Source organism: Prionailurus viverrinus, chromosome A1 (assembly GCF_022837055.1).
Source record: "Prionailurus viverrinus isolate Anna chromosome A1, UM_Priviv_1.0, whole genome shotgun sequence".
Lineage (NCBI taxonomy): Eukaryota > Metazoa > Chordata > Mammalia > Carnivora > Felidae > Prionailurus > Prionailurus viverrinus.
This window is the reverse complement of record NC_062561.1, coordinates 29058896-29071249: the sequence shown is the minus strand read 5'-3', so window position 1 is coordinate 29071249 and position 12354 is coordinate 29058896. Positions and strand designations below refer to the sequence as shown.

At 44.8% G+C, this 12354-nt stretch overlaps 1 long non-coding RNA gene across 1 annotated transcript in view; it reads left to right on the top strand.

Annotated features, from left to right (window-relative positions):
- The window catches only part of LOC125167198 (uncharacterized), a 37906-nt gene extending 26326 nt beyond the window's left edge, over positions 1 to 11580 (top strand). The window contains exon 3 of the long non-coding RNA XR_007152720.1: positions 11479 to 11580. This is a non-coding gene — a long non-coding RNA (uncharacterized LOC125167198). The remainder of the gene's footprint in view (positions 1 to 11478) is intronic.
- Positions 11581 to 12354: the final 774 nt, after the last annotated feature.

Genomic DNA, 12354 nt, shown 5'->3' with positions numbered 1-12354 from the left:
ATTTGACCTGTTTCCAAGTCCGTATGTCTTGGAGAAATCCTTCATTCTCTCACTCTCCTCAGGTTCCTGGCCACCACCCCATCTGTCCCAGTGCCCAGGTGGGAAATGAACACTTCAACATGCTGGGCTCAGCCCCGGGCTCTCGCCCTTCTCTGCCACATTCCACACACAGGTGGGCTCTGCTGGGAGACATTCCTGGGCAGAGCTTGGCTGGATAGCATTAAAAAAAGTCTTTGAAATACACTTATATTCAAAACAGGACTGGAGGTGGAGGTGTGGAGTGAGGTCGGGTTGATTTGCAATGCTTTCTTGGAGAGATTGATTTGGTTTCAGTTGTGAGCAGAAGAACGCTCTGCAGCCCTTGTGTGGTTCCCCTTACTCTGCAAGGATGGTGTGTGTGTGGGGTTCTCATGCCCCCCCTCCCTGACTTAGCCCCTTGCTAAGCACAACTGGAATCAGCGAACACCAGGAGGCATAAAAAAAGCACTTGTTGATTCAAGGTAGTGGCTCCCAACCTTGGCTGAATGTTAGGGATCTCCTGGGAAACTGAAAAGCATGGATGCCAGGCTCCCACCCACAAGTACTCTGACAAATTGGTCTGGAGTACCATCTGGACGAGAACTCTCCCACATGACGCCAACGTACAGACAAGGTGGCAAACTCCCACTCTGATGTCCTTTCCTTCTCCTCTGCCAGCCCTGCTGGGACCCGTCCATGCCTCAGCTTGGGGGCTGCTTGCATGGCTGTCCATGGCATTGCCTCTTGTCAGCTGCTGGGAGCTGGTCACACTCTGCTAGTTCCCAGTGTAGTCACACAGTGTGACCTGCAGAAAGAGGATCTTAGTTGGAGACAGCCAAAGTGCCTCCCATCCACAACCATGGAGAGTCAAAGGCTACAACTTGCAGTGTCTGTAGATGGTTCAGGAAACTGCAGCAGAAGGGGTCACATTCCACATCTAATCCATCAGCAAATCCTGTTGGCTCCATCTTCAGAACATATTCAGATTCTGACCACGTCTCACCACCTCCACTGCTCACCCAGGTCCCTGCACCATCTTACCACCACGTCTTAACTGTTGCAGTGAGCTCCTTAACTGGTCTAATTTCATCCTGGGCCTTCCATGGTCTCTCAATATGGCAGCCCAAGTGCTCCTTTCAAAATGCAATTCAGAGTACGTCACTACTGTGTCAGAACCCTCCATTGGCTTCCAGATTTACATCCTGTAAAATCCAAAGTCCTTACCATGATCTATAAGGCCCAATGTAGTATGGGGTGTGATATCTCTCTGGCCTTATCATTTGACACTCTCCCCTTGTTCACTCCACTCCAGACATACCGGTCTCCTTGCTGTTTTTCAAGCTTGTGAAATCCGCTTCCACCTCAGGGCCTTTGTACATGCTATTCTCTCTGGCTGGAATGCTCTTATCTTTGATATTGGTGCAGCCCAGGACCAGGACCTTACTTCCTTCATGTTTCTATTCAGTTGTTGTCTTATCAGACTCAGGTTTCCCTGAGTACCTTATTTAAAATAGTGCACCCCCCCAACCCAACCTTAACTCTCTTTTATTTTTATTATGAGAGCTTATCACTTACATATTTTCTGCATATTTCTGCATATTTCTGCATAATTACTGCATATTTTCTGTTTATTTTTGGTCTTGCCACTAGAATGTGTGTTTCATAGAATAAGTTCACTGTTGTATCCCAGTCTAGGATAGGGCCTGAAACATAGCAAGTGCTCAACAGATATTTGAGGCGAAGCAGTGGCAAAGAAGATTCTTGGGAAATCCTCTCTGAAGGTCCTGTGACTAGGCTTTGAAGGACTGAGGGGTGGTCACATGGGGGATGGAGTGGGAGGGGGTTTCCAGCAAAGGGGACAGCAGACATGGTCAGTCGGGAGCTATGGCAGACTACAGTGAGGGGCATGGGAGGAGCACTGTGTCCTTGAGGGGCGTGGCACCTTGCTAAGTCAGTAACCTGCAGGGCTTCCATGAGGCTGGGACGATGGAAGTCCTGCGCAGCCCGGAAGAGGTTCTGCACAGAGAGGAGGTTTATTGCGATTACTTAGTTGCTGTTCCTGGTTGATACCACAGACCACATAACCTCCGAGTTTAGTCTTCTTAGAACCACTCATAAACCACGGAAGTCCTCCTAGCTAGGGCTGGCCTGAAGTGAAGGGGGATGGAGCTGGGGTGGGTTTGAGAGGAGCAAGGTTTTCCTGCCTCCCCTAGGCTCCTGTGGCCTGAGCTGGCTGTGGCTGCCTCAGGCTTGGGAACCTCCCTGAGATCCGTGAGCAGAACTCAGTAAGACCCCGAGTTACCTGGAGAAGTGGCGTGTTAGTAATTAGCACATTGCCAGCTAGCTCACATCAGACACTGAGGGAGTACAGCTTGGGAAAGGGAATGAAAGAGATGTTTGGTTTGTGAGGAATTGAATGGAAGACTAGGTGGGGCTATGTGGAGAGCTATTTGGGTATAAATGGAGTCACCAGAGGATTGTGTTGTGTGTTCCCGAACAAGGTTAGGCAGCCCCAGCACATTCACTGCCATCTATTTCTCCGGTGATAATAACTTTCCTAATTAACTGCTAGCACCAGGTGGTGTTAGGTGCTTTACACCCAAAACGATGGAAAGATAGTAATACAGTTGAGGAAATGGAGGTATGAGAAACTTCCTTGAGAGGGGGGTAATGTGAGTGAAAATGGTGGGGTCAAGACCTCTGGAAATCCTCCCCTCCATAAAAGCCCTGACAGCACGGGCAAAAAAAAAAAAAAAAAAAAAAAAAAAGTCAGAATTAATTGTTTCAAAATTCTGCAAATTAACTAAAGACTTGCAACAATCAGAGAATATATTTAAGAAAAGTGGCCGAATCTTACTAAGAACCATGAGCTTCGTGGTGCTTTAACTTGCCCTGTTACAGCTAGTAAACACGCTCAGCAAGACGGGAAGATGAAAGTTCACCATCCAAAACTCAGTTGTATTTCTGTCCTTGAGCAATAAACAATCTGAAAATAAAATTGAGAAAATAATTCCGTATACAATAGCATCAAAAAGAAGAAAATGCTTAGGGATAAATAAATATACACACATACACACTTAGGAATAAAAATTAAAGATGTGCAAGCCTTAGACAACTGAAAACTATAAAATATTGTTGAATGCAATGAAAGAGGTCCTCAAGAAATAGAAACTCACCTTGTGTTCATGGATTGGACAACTTAAATATTGTTAGATGGCAATACTCCCCATTATGATCCATAGATTCAAAGCGATCCCAACTAAAATCCCAGCTTTTTAGTAGGGATTTTAATGACAAGCTGATTCTAAAATTGATATGGAAATGTAAAGAACAGCAAAAATAATCTTGAAAAAGAACAAAGTTGTAGGATTCATAGTTTTAAAAACTTACCACAAAACTCTCCCAATCTAGACTTCACGGCAGTAGCATAAGGATAGTCATATAGATCATTAGAATAGAATTAATGGTCCACAAATAAACCCAAACATTTACGGTCATTTACTTTTAGACAGGGATGCCATGATAGCTCAATTGGGAAAGAGCTGTCTTTTCAACAAGTAGTGCTGGGAAAACTGGATATGCACATGCAAAAGAAAAGTTGTACCCTATTGCACACAAAAATTAACTCAGAATGGATCAAAGGTGAGAGGTTAAACTATGAAACTCTTAGAAGAAAATGTAAGGATGAATTTTCATGACTTGGGATTAGGCAATGTTTTCATTCTTTTTTTTTTTTTAAGGTTTTTTATTTTTATTTTTAAGTAATCTCTACCCCTAGCATGGGGCTTGAACTTACAACCCAAGCTCGAGGGAAGTATGCTCTACCAACTGAGCCAGCCAGGTGCCCTGGCAATTTTTTCTTAGATATAACACCCAAAGCATAAGCAACCAAAGAAAAGATAGATAAATTGGACTTCATTAAAATTAAAAACTTTTGTACTTTCAAGGACCCTTATTGAGAAAATGAAGGCAACTCATAGAATGGGGGAAATAATTGCAAATCATATATCTGATAATGGTCTAATATCCAGAATATATAAAGAGTTCCTACAACTCAACAATAAAAAGACAAATATCCAATTAAAGAAATGGGCAAAGGATTTGAACAGATATTTCTCTAAAGAAGATATATAAATGGTTATAAGCAAAGAAAAAGATGCTCAATATCATTAGTTATTAGGAAAATGAGAATCAAACCCACATGAGATACCATTTCACATCCACTAGGATGGCTATAATCAAAAAGATAGAAAATAACAAGTGTTAGAAAGGATGTAGAGAATTTGGAACCCTCATATTGCTGGTGAGAATTCAATGGTGCAGCCATTTTGGAAAATAGCTGCCCAATTCCTCGAAAAGTTAAGCATAGAGTTACTATATGACCTAGCAATTCTACTCCTAGAGAACTGAAAACATGTCCACATAAAAGCTTGTACATGAATGCTCATAGCAGCATTATTCATATTAGCCAAAAAGTGGAAACAGCCAAAATATCCATCAAGTTATAAATGGAAAAACAAAATGTAGTATGTTGACACAATTGAATAATATTTGGCATAAAAAAGAGTGAAGTAGTGATCCATGATACAACAAGGATGAATCCTGAAATCATTATGGTAAAAGAAAGAAGCAAAAAAAGGTCCCATGAGTATGAATCTATTTGCATGAAATAATTCAGCATAGGCAAATTCATTGAGAAAGAAAGTAGATTACAGTTGCCAGGGGATGGGGGAGGGGCAGTGGGGAGTGACTACTAATGAATATGAGATTTCCTTCTGGGGTGATGAAAATATTCTGGAATTAGGTGGTGATATTTGCACAACTTTCTGAATATACTCCAAACCACTGACTGAATTGTATGCTTTAAAAGGGTGAATTTTATGGTATGTGAATTGTATCTCAATAAAAAAAGTGTCTTAGAAAACTTCCCTAGGACAGAAAACTAGTTAGTATGGTAGTCATGATTTGAATCCAATGCCCAAGAGCTTAAGGACATTTGTTGCCAAGTCCTCTGTGCCTTGGTAAGCAGCATGTGGTTCCTTGGAACTGACTTGGTTACTCACAGAAAAATGGTTTCTGTTGGGTGATGTGGTGTCTTCTGGGCACAGCTACCTAGACGTCTCCTCGTCACCAGGGGGTGACCTGGACACAAACTCATGTTCAATACCACACAGCATACTTGCCTCTCCCACTTCCAATATTTTGTTATAAGGTCAAGCTTGGGTGTCTGATTTATTCTTCTCTTGGGATGACATCTTTCCCTGTGGTTCCTCATCTCTCATGTAAATGGATTAGGGGTGGGCCTATGCTGCCACTCTAGCAGATGTGACAGAATTCCTGCTTAAACTAAAGCTTAATCTCTATCTCTGCTACAATATTGTTATTGTGGGTGCTAATCTCCTTTCCTTTAGGTATTTTTTGTTGTTGTTATTATTATTTTTGAGGGAGAGAGAGAGAGAGCACAAGCGGGGGAGAGGGTTAGAGGGAGAGAGAGAAAGAATATCAAACAGGCTCCATGCTCAGCTTGGAGCCCAATGTGGGGCTTGATCTCACAACCATGAGATGACTCAACTGAAATCAAGAGTTGGGTGCCCAACTGACTTAGTCACCTAGGCACCCCTATTTTAGGTATTTTAAATAGGGTAAATTTTCTTCTCTTCAATCCATCCACCTACCCACCCACCACCCCATCCATCCCTCCCTCCCTCCCTCCATCCATCCATCCATCCATCCATCCATCCAATTTGACCAATCCATGTTGTGCTAGGCTTTTTCCAAAGCAACTTGCTGAAGCACAGATTTGTCTAGGTTTAGGAACATGTGCCAACTGAGTTTTTCTAAGTCTTCTAGTGATTTGTGAGTTCAGGGTGTTGTCTTTCTGGGTTGTGTGTAGGCTTGAAATGCTTGGCAGCCATGATGATCAGCCAGGGGTCCCAGGCAGCCTCACAAAGGCAGAAATAATTCTGATCCTTCCTGCTGATTTTTTTCTTCTTTCTTTTCTTTCTTTCTTTCTTTCTTTCTTTTCTTTCTTTCTTTCTTTCTTTCTTTCTTTCTTTCTTTCTTTCTTTCTTTCTTCTCTTTCTTTTCTTCCTTCTTCTTATTTCCTTTCTTTCCTTCCTCTTCCTTCCTTCCTTTCTTTCTTCCTTCCTCTTCCTTCCTTCCTTCCTTCCTTCCTTCCTTCCTTCCTTCCTCTTCCTTCCTTTCCTTCCTCTTCCTTCCTTCCTTCCTTCTTCCTTCCTTCCTTCCTCTTTCTTTCTTTCTTTCTTTCTTTCTTTCTTTCTTTCTTTCTTTCTTTCTTTTCACAGAGTTCACAGAGCAAGCCATTTTCGATAAAAGGGTTTGCAAATGTAAAATTTCCTCCCCGAGGGCTCCTTCTGCATGGCAGACCTTTCATCACTAACCCAACTTGTAATCTTGGGTAAAAGAAGGTTCTCCACTCATTTTCAAAGAGAAAAAAAAAATGCAAAGCAAAACAAAACAGACACATCATGAAGTCCTCCATGTAATGAGGTTGCTCTGTTGAGCTGTCATTACTCTGGGCTCCAGGAGGGCCTGGCCTCCCACCTCACCCTGGCCAGTCAGGGCTGGAGTTAGCAACTGGACAGCCCAGAAGGCCACCCTGGAGGCTCTGAAAACAGGCTGTTTTTCAGGGCTGGGCCTCACTTAGAAACTCCTGGCTGGTCAGTAGCAGCCAAGGATGGGAGAAGAGTCCTGTCAGAACTCCCATCTCAGCTACCCCTTGGAACATTCCAAATTCAGGCTTTTGCTCAGATCACTCTTACCCCTGCCTTCCCCCAAAACTCCCGCACCTCTTGGCTCACAGAATCTTGCTCATCCTCGAGAGCCAGTAGGAGTCCTGCCTCTGGGACCCCAGAGCCTCTGCATCCTACAACTACTCATGCAATAGCAGTTTATGGAGCAGTTTTTCAGGGCCAGGCTAAAGACAGATAAGACTGGATCCTTGCCCTTCCCACAATAAGGAATGTAGATGTGGAAACAATTATGGGACAGCATACTAAGCACTCATAGCTATTCCTACTGACTTTTAGGGTGCCATATGCGCTTCTCTCGCCCTCAGGCAGAAAGTTGGCCTTTTCTTTTCCCTTTTAGGGTAGACTGGTGGTCTTTGCTTTTTATTTAAAAAAAGAGAGGGGGAATAGTACCTGTCTCATGAAGTTGTTGTGAGGGTTTAATGAGTTTGTTTATGCAAAATGCTTAGGAGGTGCCTGGCACATGGAAAATGCTAAATAATAGTTATCTATTATTATTTTGTGTAATAATAATAATTTTTATTATTCTCCCTCCATGTGACAGAACGTGGCACCTTAGGCATAGCCTTCTAAGACTCCTCAGTCACTGCTTCCAGAAGGGTCCGACTGAAAGGGAGCCATTCTTTCTTTTTTTTTTTTTTTTACATTTTTTTTTAATGTTTATTTATTTTTGATGGAGAGAGAGAGACAGAGCATGAGCGCGGGAGAGGCAGAGAGAGGGGGGGACACAGAATCTGAAGCGGGCTCCAGACTCTGAGCTGTCAGCACAGAGCCTGATGCGGGGCCCGAACTCATGAACCATGAGATCATGACTTGAGCCAAAGTCGGGCGCTCAACTGACTGAGCCACCCAGGCGCCCCGGGAGCAATTCTTTCAAGGGCTATCTGAATACTTAGCTGAGTTGGGGGTTCTTCCCTGGATTGAGGAAGGGGTACAGGCCAGGAAGACATCCAGATGGACTTACTATGGTCTTTATTTACTCTTAAGGAGAGAGAGAGAGAACATGAGCATGGGGGGTGAGAGAGAGAGAGAGACTGAGAGAGAGAGAGAGAGAGAGAGAGAGAGAGAGAGGGAGAGAAAGAATCTTAAGCAAGCTCCATGCTTAGCACAGAGCCCAATGCAGGGCTCAATCCCACAACCTTGGGATCATGACCTGAGCCAAAGCCAAGTATAGGACACTCAATTGGCTGAGCCACCCTGGCGGCCCATAGTCTTTATTTTTAATACAGTTCTAGCGCTAACAGCCTCCTGAACAGACGCCTGTGGCTGCAGTGTGAATGGCTTGGGGCCACTCCTAAGAAGGGCCATTTCGTCTCCCCCAGAGACAGGCGATGGCAGAGCCAGGAGACAAACTCTTGATTGCAACCACATCTGCAAATAGAGAGCATGGGCTCTGTGCTGTCCTGGAGGGACAGAAAGCCCTGGAGCTGAATGGCCTCCCGTCACTTGCCCCCAGACCCCAGACCACTCTGCTTTTATTTTCCTGTATTTGGTCCCCACTTCTTTCACCCTGATGGAGAGGATGCTCTGGGCTCTCCATCCATTCTGAGGTGTTTGACCAGACCAAAGGGTGTCCTGGCCCCCAAAGTTGGTCAGAGTCCCTCACCTCCCGAGGGGCCACGTCCCTCTTGGGAAAATGCCACTTGAACTGGATAGCACTTTCTGTTTATTAAGTGCCCTCATTATTTTATCTCGATCTTCACATACACCCCGAGATATATGATTATTATCCTCATCTCAGAGGTGAGAAAACAGTGCTCAGAGAGGCCAGGAAATGCTTCTGAAGTCATGGGACTCTGCCTGCCCCATGCAGAGGGGGAGTTTGGAGTTTCTTGGCCTGGCAGGAATGGATCTGACTACAGAAACTGGGGTGAGTCTTCTCATCGTCTCTGCCTTCTGTACTCATCCTGTTGTTCATCTGACTTATGTCATATTTTCAGGGTGCCAGCCATGTGGCCTTTCAGTCAGACCTTGCTGGGATAGTCTCATTGAATGATGCCCAAATGACAGGACAAATGAGACTGTCATGAGGAGGAGCTGAAGCGGTTTTAAGAGAGACGCTGATGTCATGGTTTCTAGAAGCCCTTTGGGAATGGCAGTAATGAAGTGGGGGGGGGGGGCGCGGTCACTGGCGGGCTCAGGAAATGCAAAGCTGTTTCTCTTTAAATGTGTGGTGATGGATGGTAACCAGACTTACTGTGGTGACCATTTCACAATCTATACATCTATTGAATCATTACGTTGTACACCTGAAACTAATATAATGTTATATGTCAATTATACCTTTATTTAAAAAACTGGTTCTCTTTGGAAGAGGAAAAAAGTGAGCCGTCTCAAAGAAAAACAAAGGAGCTTTTATCTTTAAGAAGCCATGCTCATTTTTCAAAGGTATCTGATTTTTTAGCGCTAATAATACATAAGTGTTTTTAAAGTTTATTTATTTATTTTTTTGAGAGAGACAGAGAGAGAGACAGAGAGAGATTCAGAGCATGAGTGGGAGAGGGGCAGAGAGAAAGGGAGAATCCCAAGCAGGCTCCGCACTGTCAGGTCAGAGTCCGACGTGGGGCTCACGAACCATGAGATCTGACTTGAGCCCAAACCAACAGTCAGGGGCTTAATCCACTGAGCCACCCAGGCATCCCAATATACAAATGTTTTTAGAAACTTAGACAATATCTTCTTCCAAAAGTCTGAATTACAGACGCTTCAGAAAACTTCCAGTGTAAGTATGCTCAATGCTCTCCTTGTACGGGAGGAACATTCTGGGTTTGAGAGGCTCACGCTGATGTCATTCCAGTCCTTACCAGGAAGGCACTCAGGAATTTCTCAGCTCCCTCCTCAGGACCGTCCCCAGGGCTTGTGGAGCAGCCTTGTGGGGTGTGGACCAGGCCTGCTCCTACAGGGGAGGGAGGTGGCTTCCAGTAACAGTTGTGGCCTTTCAGGGGTTTAATTCTTTTTTGAAAAGCCTACAGCACAGGGTAAAAGTCCTCTTGGCAAATTGGAAAAAAAAAAAATCTGATTTGTTTATTTCACCAGAAACAAGGCCCGGGTGCTGTGAGGCAAGTGCCCAGTGGTGAAAGGCCTTGCTGGGGAATTGCTTCCCTGACATGTGCATGGCTCCTGACTCCCGTAACCCAGATGCCAGGAGGGTGGAGCTTCCACAAGATGGAGGGCGAAATGCAAGTGGAAGTCTGGGTGTCTCTAAAAAAGCGGGGCTTCAGAGGACCAAGCCAGCGTCCATCCACACCTGACAAAGCCTTCACTGAGCGCTCTCTCAAGGGGACGGAGAGACCACATATGCAGCCCTAAGCGAGAATGTCACCCCCAATGTGTGCATGTCACATGCCTGCACGCCATGTCCCGGGCCCAGACCCCTGCTTGGGTGATGTTCCAAGCTGCAAGCGCCCCCACCCCCTCCCACTTCCTCACCAGTCACAGGCCCTGTCTGGAACCTTCATCTCAGCTGGGGCCTGGACGAAAGCATGTGAATGAAGGAATTCAAACCAAGATGAGCATGATGGATAGCCTCTCAGGGCTATTTGTACTTTAAAAGAGAAGCCCCTCTCTCTGGGAAACGCCACTCTAAAGACAGACTTCAGATGTCAGGGGGCGAGGAGCCAGGCCAGCTGCATGGGGCTGTATTCCAGCCAAGTGACTGACTGCCTGCTCTCAGGCGGTCTTGTGGAACCGCCACAAACTCCCACCTCTGCAGACAGCGCGCCCATTCCCATCTCCACTGAAAGAGATTCTTTCGTCCGGGCACTACGTATCGAATAGCAGATCTTTGTACTTGAGGCTGCAAGGTATGGACATGCACATTCTATCTGCTTTGAAAATAGTTGTTCAAAAACATAGAAGCCCCAGAGGACACTTTTCAGATAAAAATCCCTTTGTCAACTGCAAAATAAACAGGTATATTTTCCAGACTGTGTGTCAGTTAACTAAGGAAGCCCTGACCCTCCCAGGTATCCCTTGTCATCTGCCCTCTATTTTATGCGGAGAATACCCTGCCATCTGAGCATCCTGGTTGCCGTGGAAACCCTCAGTGTCCTCACCAGCCCTGGGTTCTGTGGGAGCCGCCCCCAGGAGCCAAGGCGAAGGCTGGTCAGCAGGCTGCCTCCCCACTGTTGCCATTTGATTTCCACTGGGCCCGCGTGTGCTCCTTTCTGGGCCAGTGTTTTCAGGGGCGATACGGGCCAGAAAATATTTTGTAAAAGGAAATGGACCAACTAGCTTTGCTAAGACTCACTCTATTCCTGGAGTCCTGATGATAGAAGACTTCTTAATTAGTGTTGGAATGAAGAAGTAAATAGTCTCATTACATTGCATCAGTATTTGTTAATATAAACACATTGCACGTAAAAGGCTGCCTTTAATGTCCTGAGTAAATATACTTATTTTTCATTTAAATTTGTAAGGCTTCATGTATGGTATCATGGGACCAATTACACAAAGTACTCTTGACAGGCTCATTCTTTTCTTGCCCCACTGTGGCGTGCATAAAGACACAGACCCTTTGGGATGTTCAGACAGACATTTTTCACAGGTCAAACTCTTGCTGCCATTATTAATGCTTCAGGGCTGCGGGGAACTTTAATAAATCCTGATATTCTGAAACTCCTCTGGGATCACACCCACCATCTCTGGGGTCCGAGTTTATTGACAAATACTGATTTTTTTTTTTTTTCAGGGTAAAAGCTGGCTGCTCCAAAGCACTTTCACAAAGCCTGTAAGAAGAGGGGAGCCTCAAGGTGACTCTGGCGCCTGCCAGGAGGAGGACCTTGGGTGGTGGCTGAGGTTCCTTAGAGAGGACGTGTCCCTTGATGAGATTTCTTAGAGACGAACATGACGTTCCCACCACGATCCGGATCCAAACCCCTTTAAAAGAGTGTTCTACTTTGCTCCCCATGGCCAAATACCACAAGCACTAGTCAATTTAAAAATTACATAACCCTGGCATTCCAGAGCTGACGTGCCTGGCTGCAGGAACAGACGCAGTGTTCGAAGGTGAAAGCCCCAGACGGTGCTCAGTGTCAAAAAAGAGTGTCAAATCATTTTCAGCTTGAGAGGTTTGCTCGGCAAGCATTTTTTCCCCTCTGGAGGAGATTTTTGTTTACAGGATTTAACAATTAAAAAAACTCACACACACAATTGCGCATTGTTCAGCTCGGGGCACAAAGGTCAGCTCTCGGCACCCAGTAGTTTTCCAATTCCTGATCTTTTTTGATCCACTGGGCAGATCAGCAGATATGGAGTTTTATTTTAAGGTACCTTTTTATTTAAGGTAGAGACAAAGGGTAGAAATCTTGTGAATTACTATCCAACAGAAATATCCGTCCAGATGATGGGGGAAAGCTTGCTTGTCCAATTCTAATGATGTCTTTGTAGCTTTTAGAATGCATATTCAGTTGTAACATATATTTCTGGGTGCTAAAATCCTCTGTATAATTGGAGCTGTTTGTGGGGCTCAGGCGACAAAAATACACGAAAATGATGTTGTTCTCGTAAGACACGTGAGGGACAGAGTCAACTGCTGTATGAGATATAGAAAGAGGGACTATAGGGT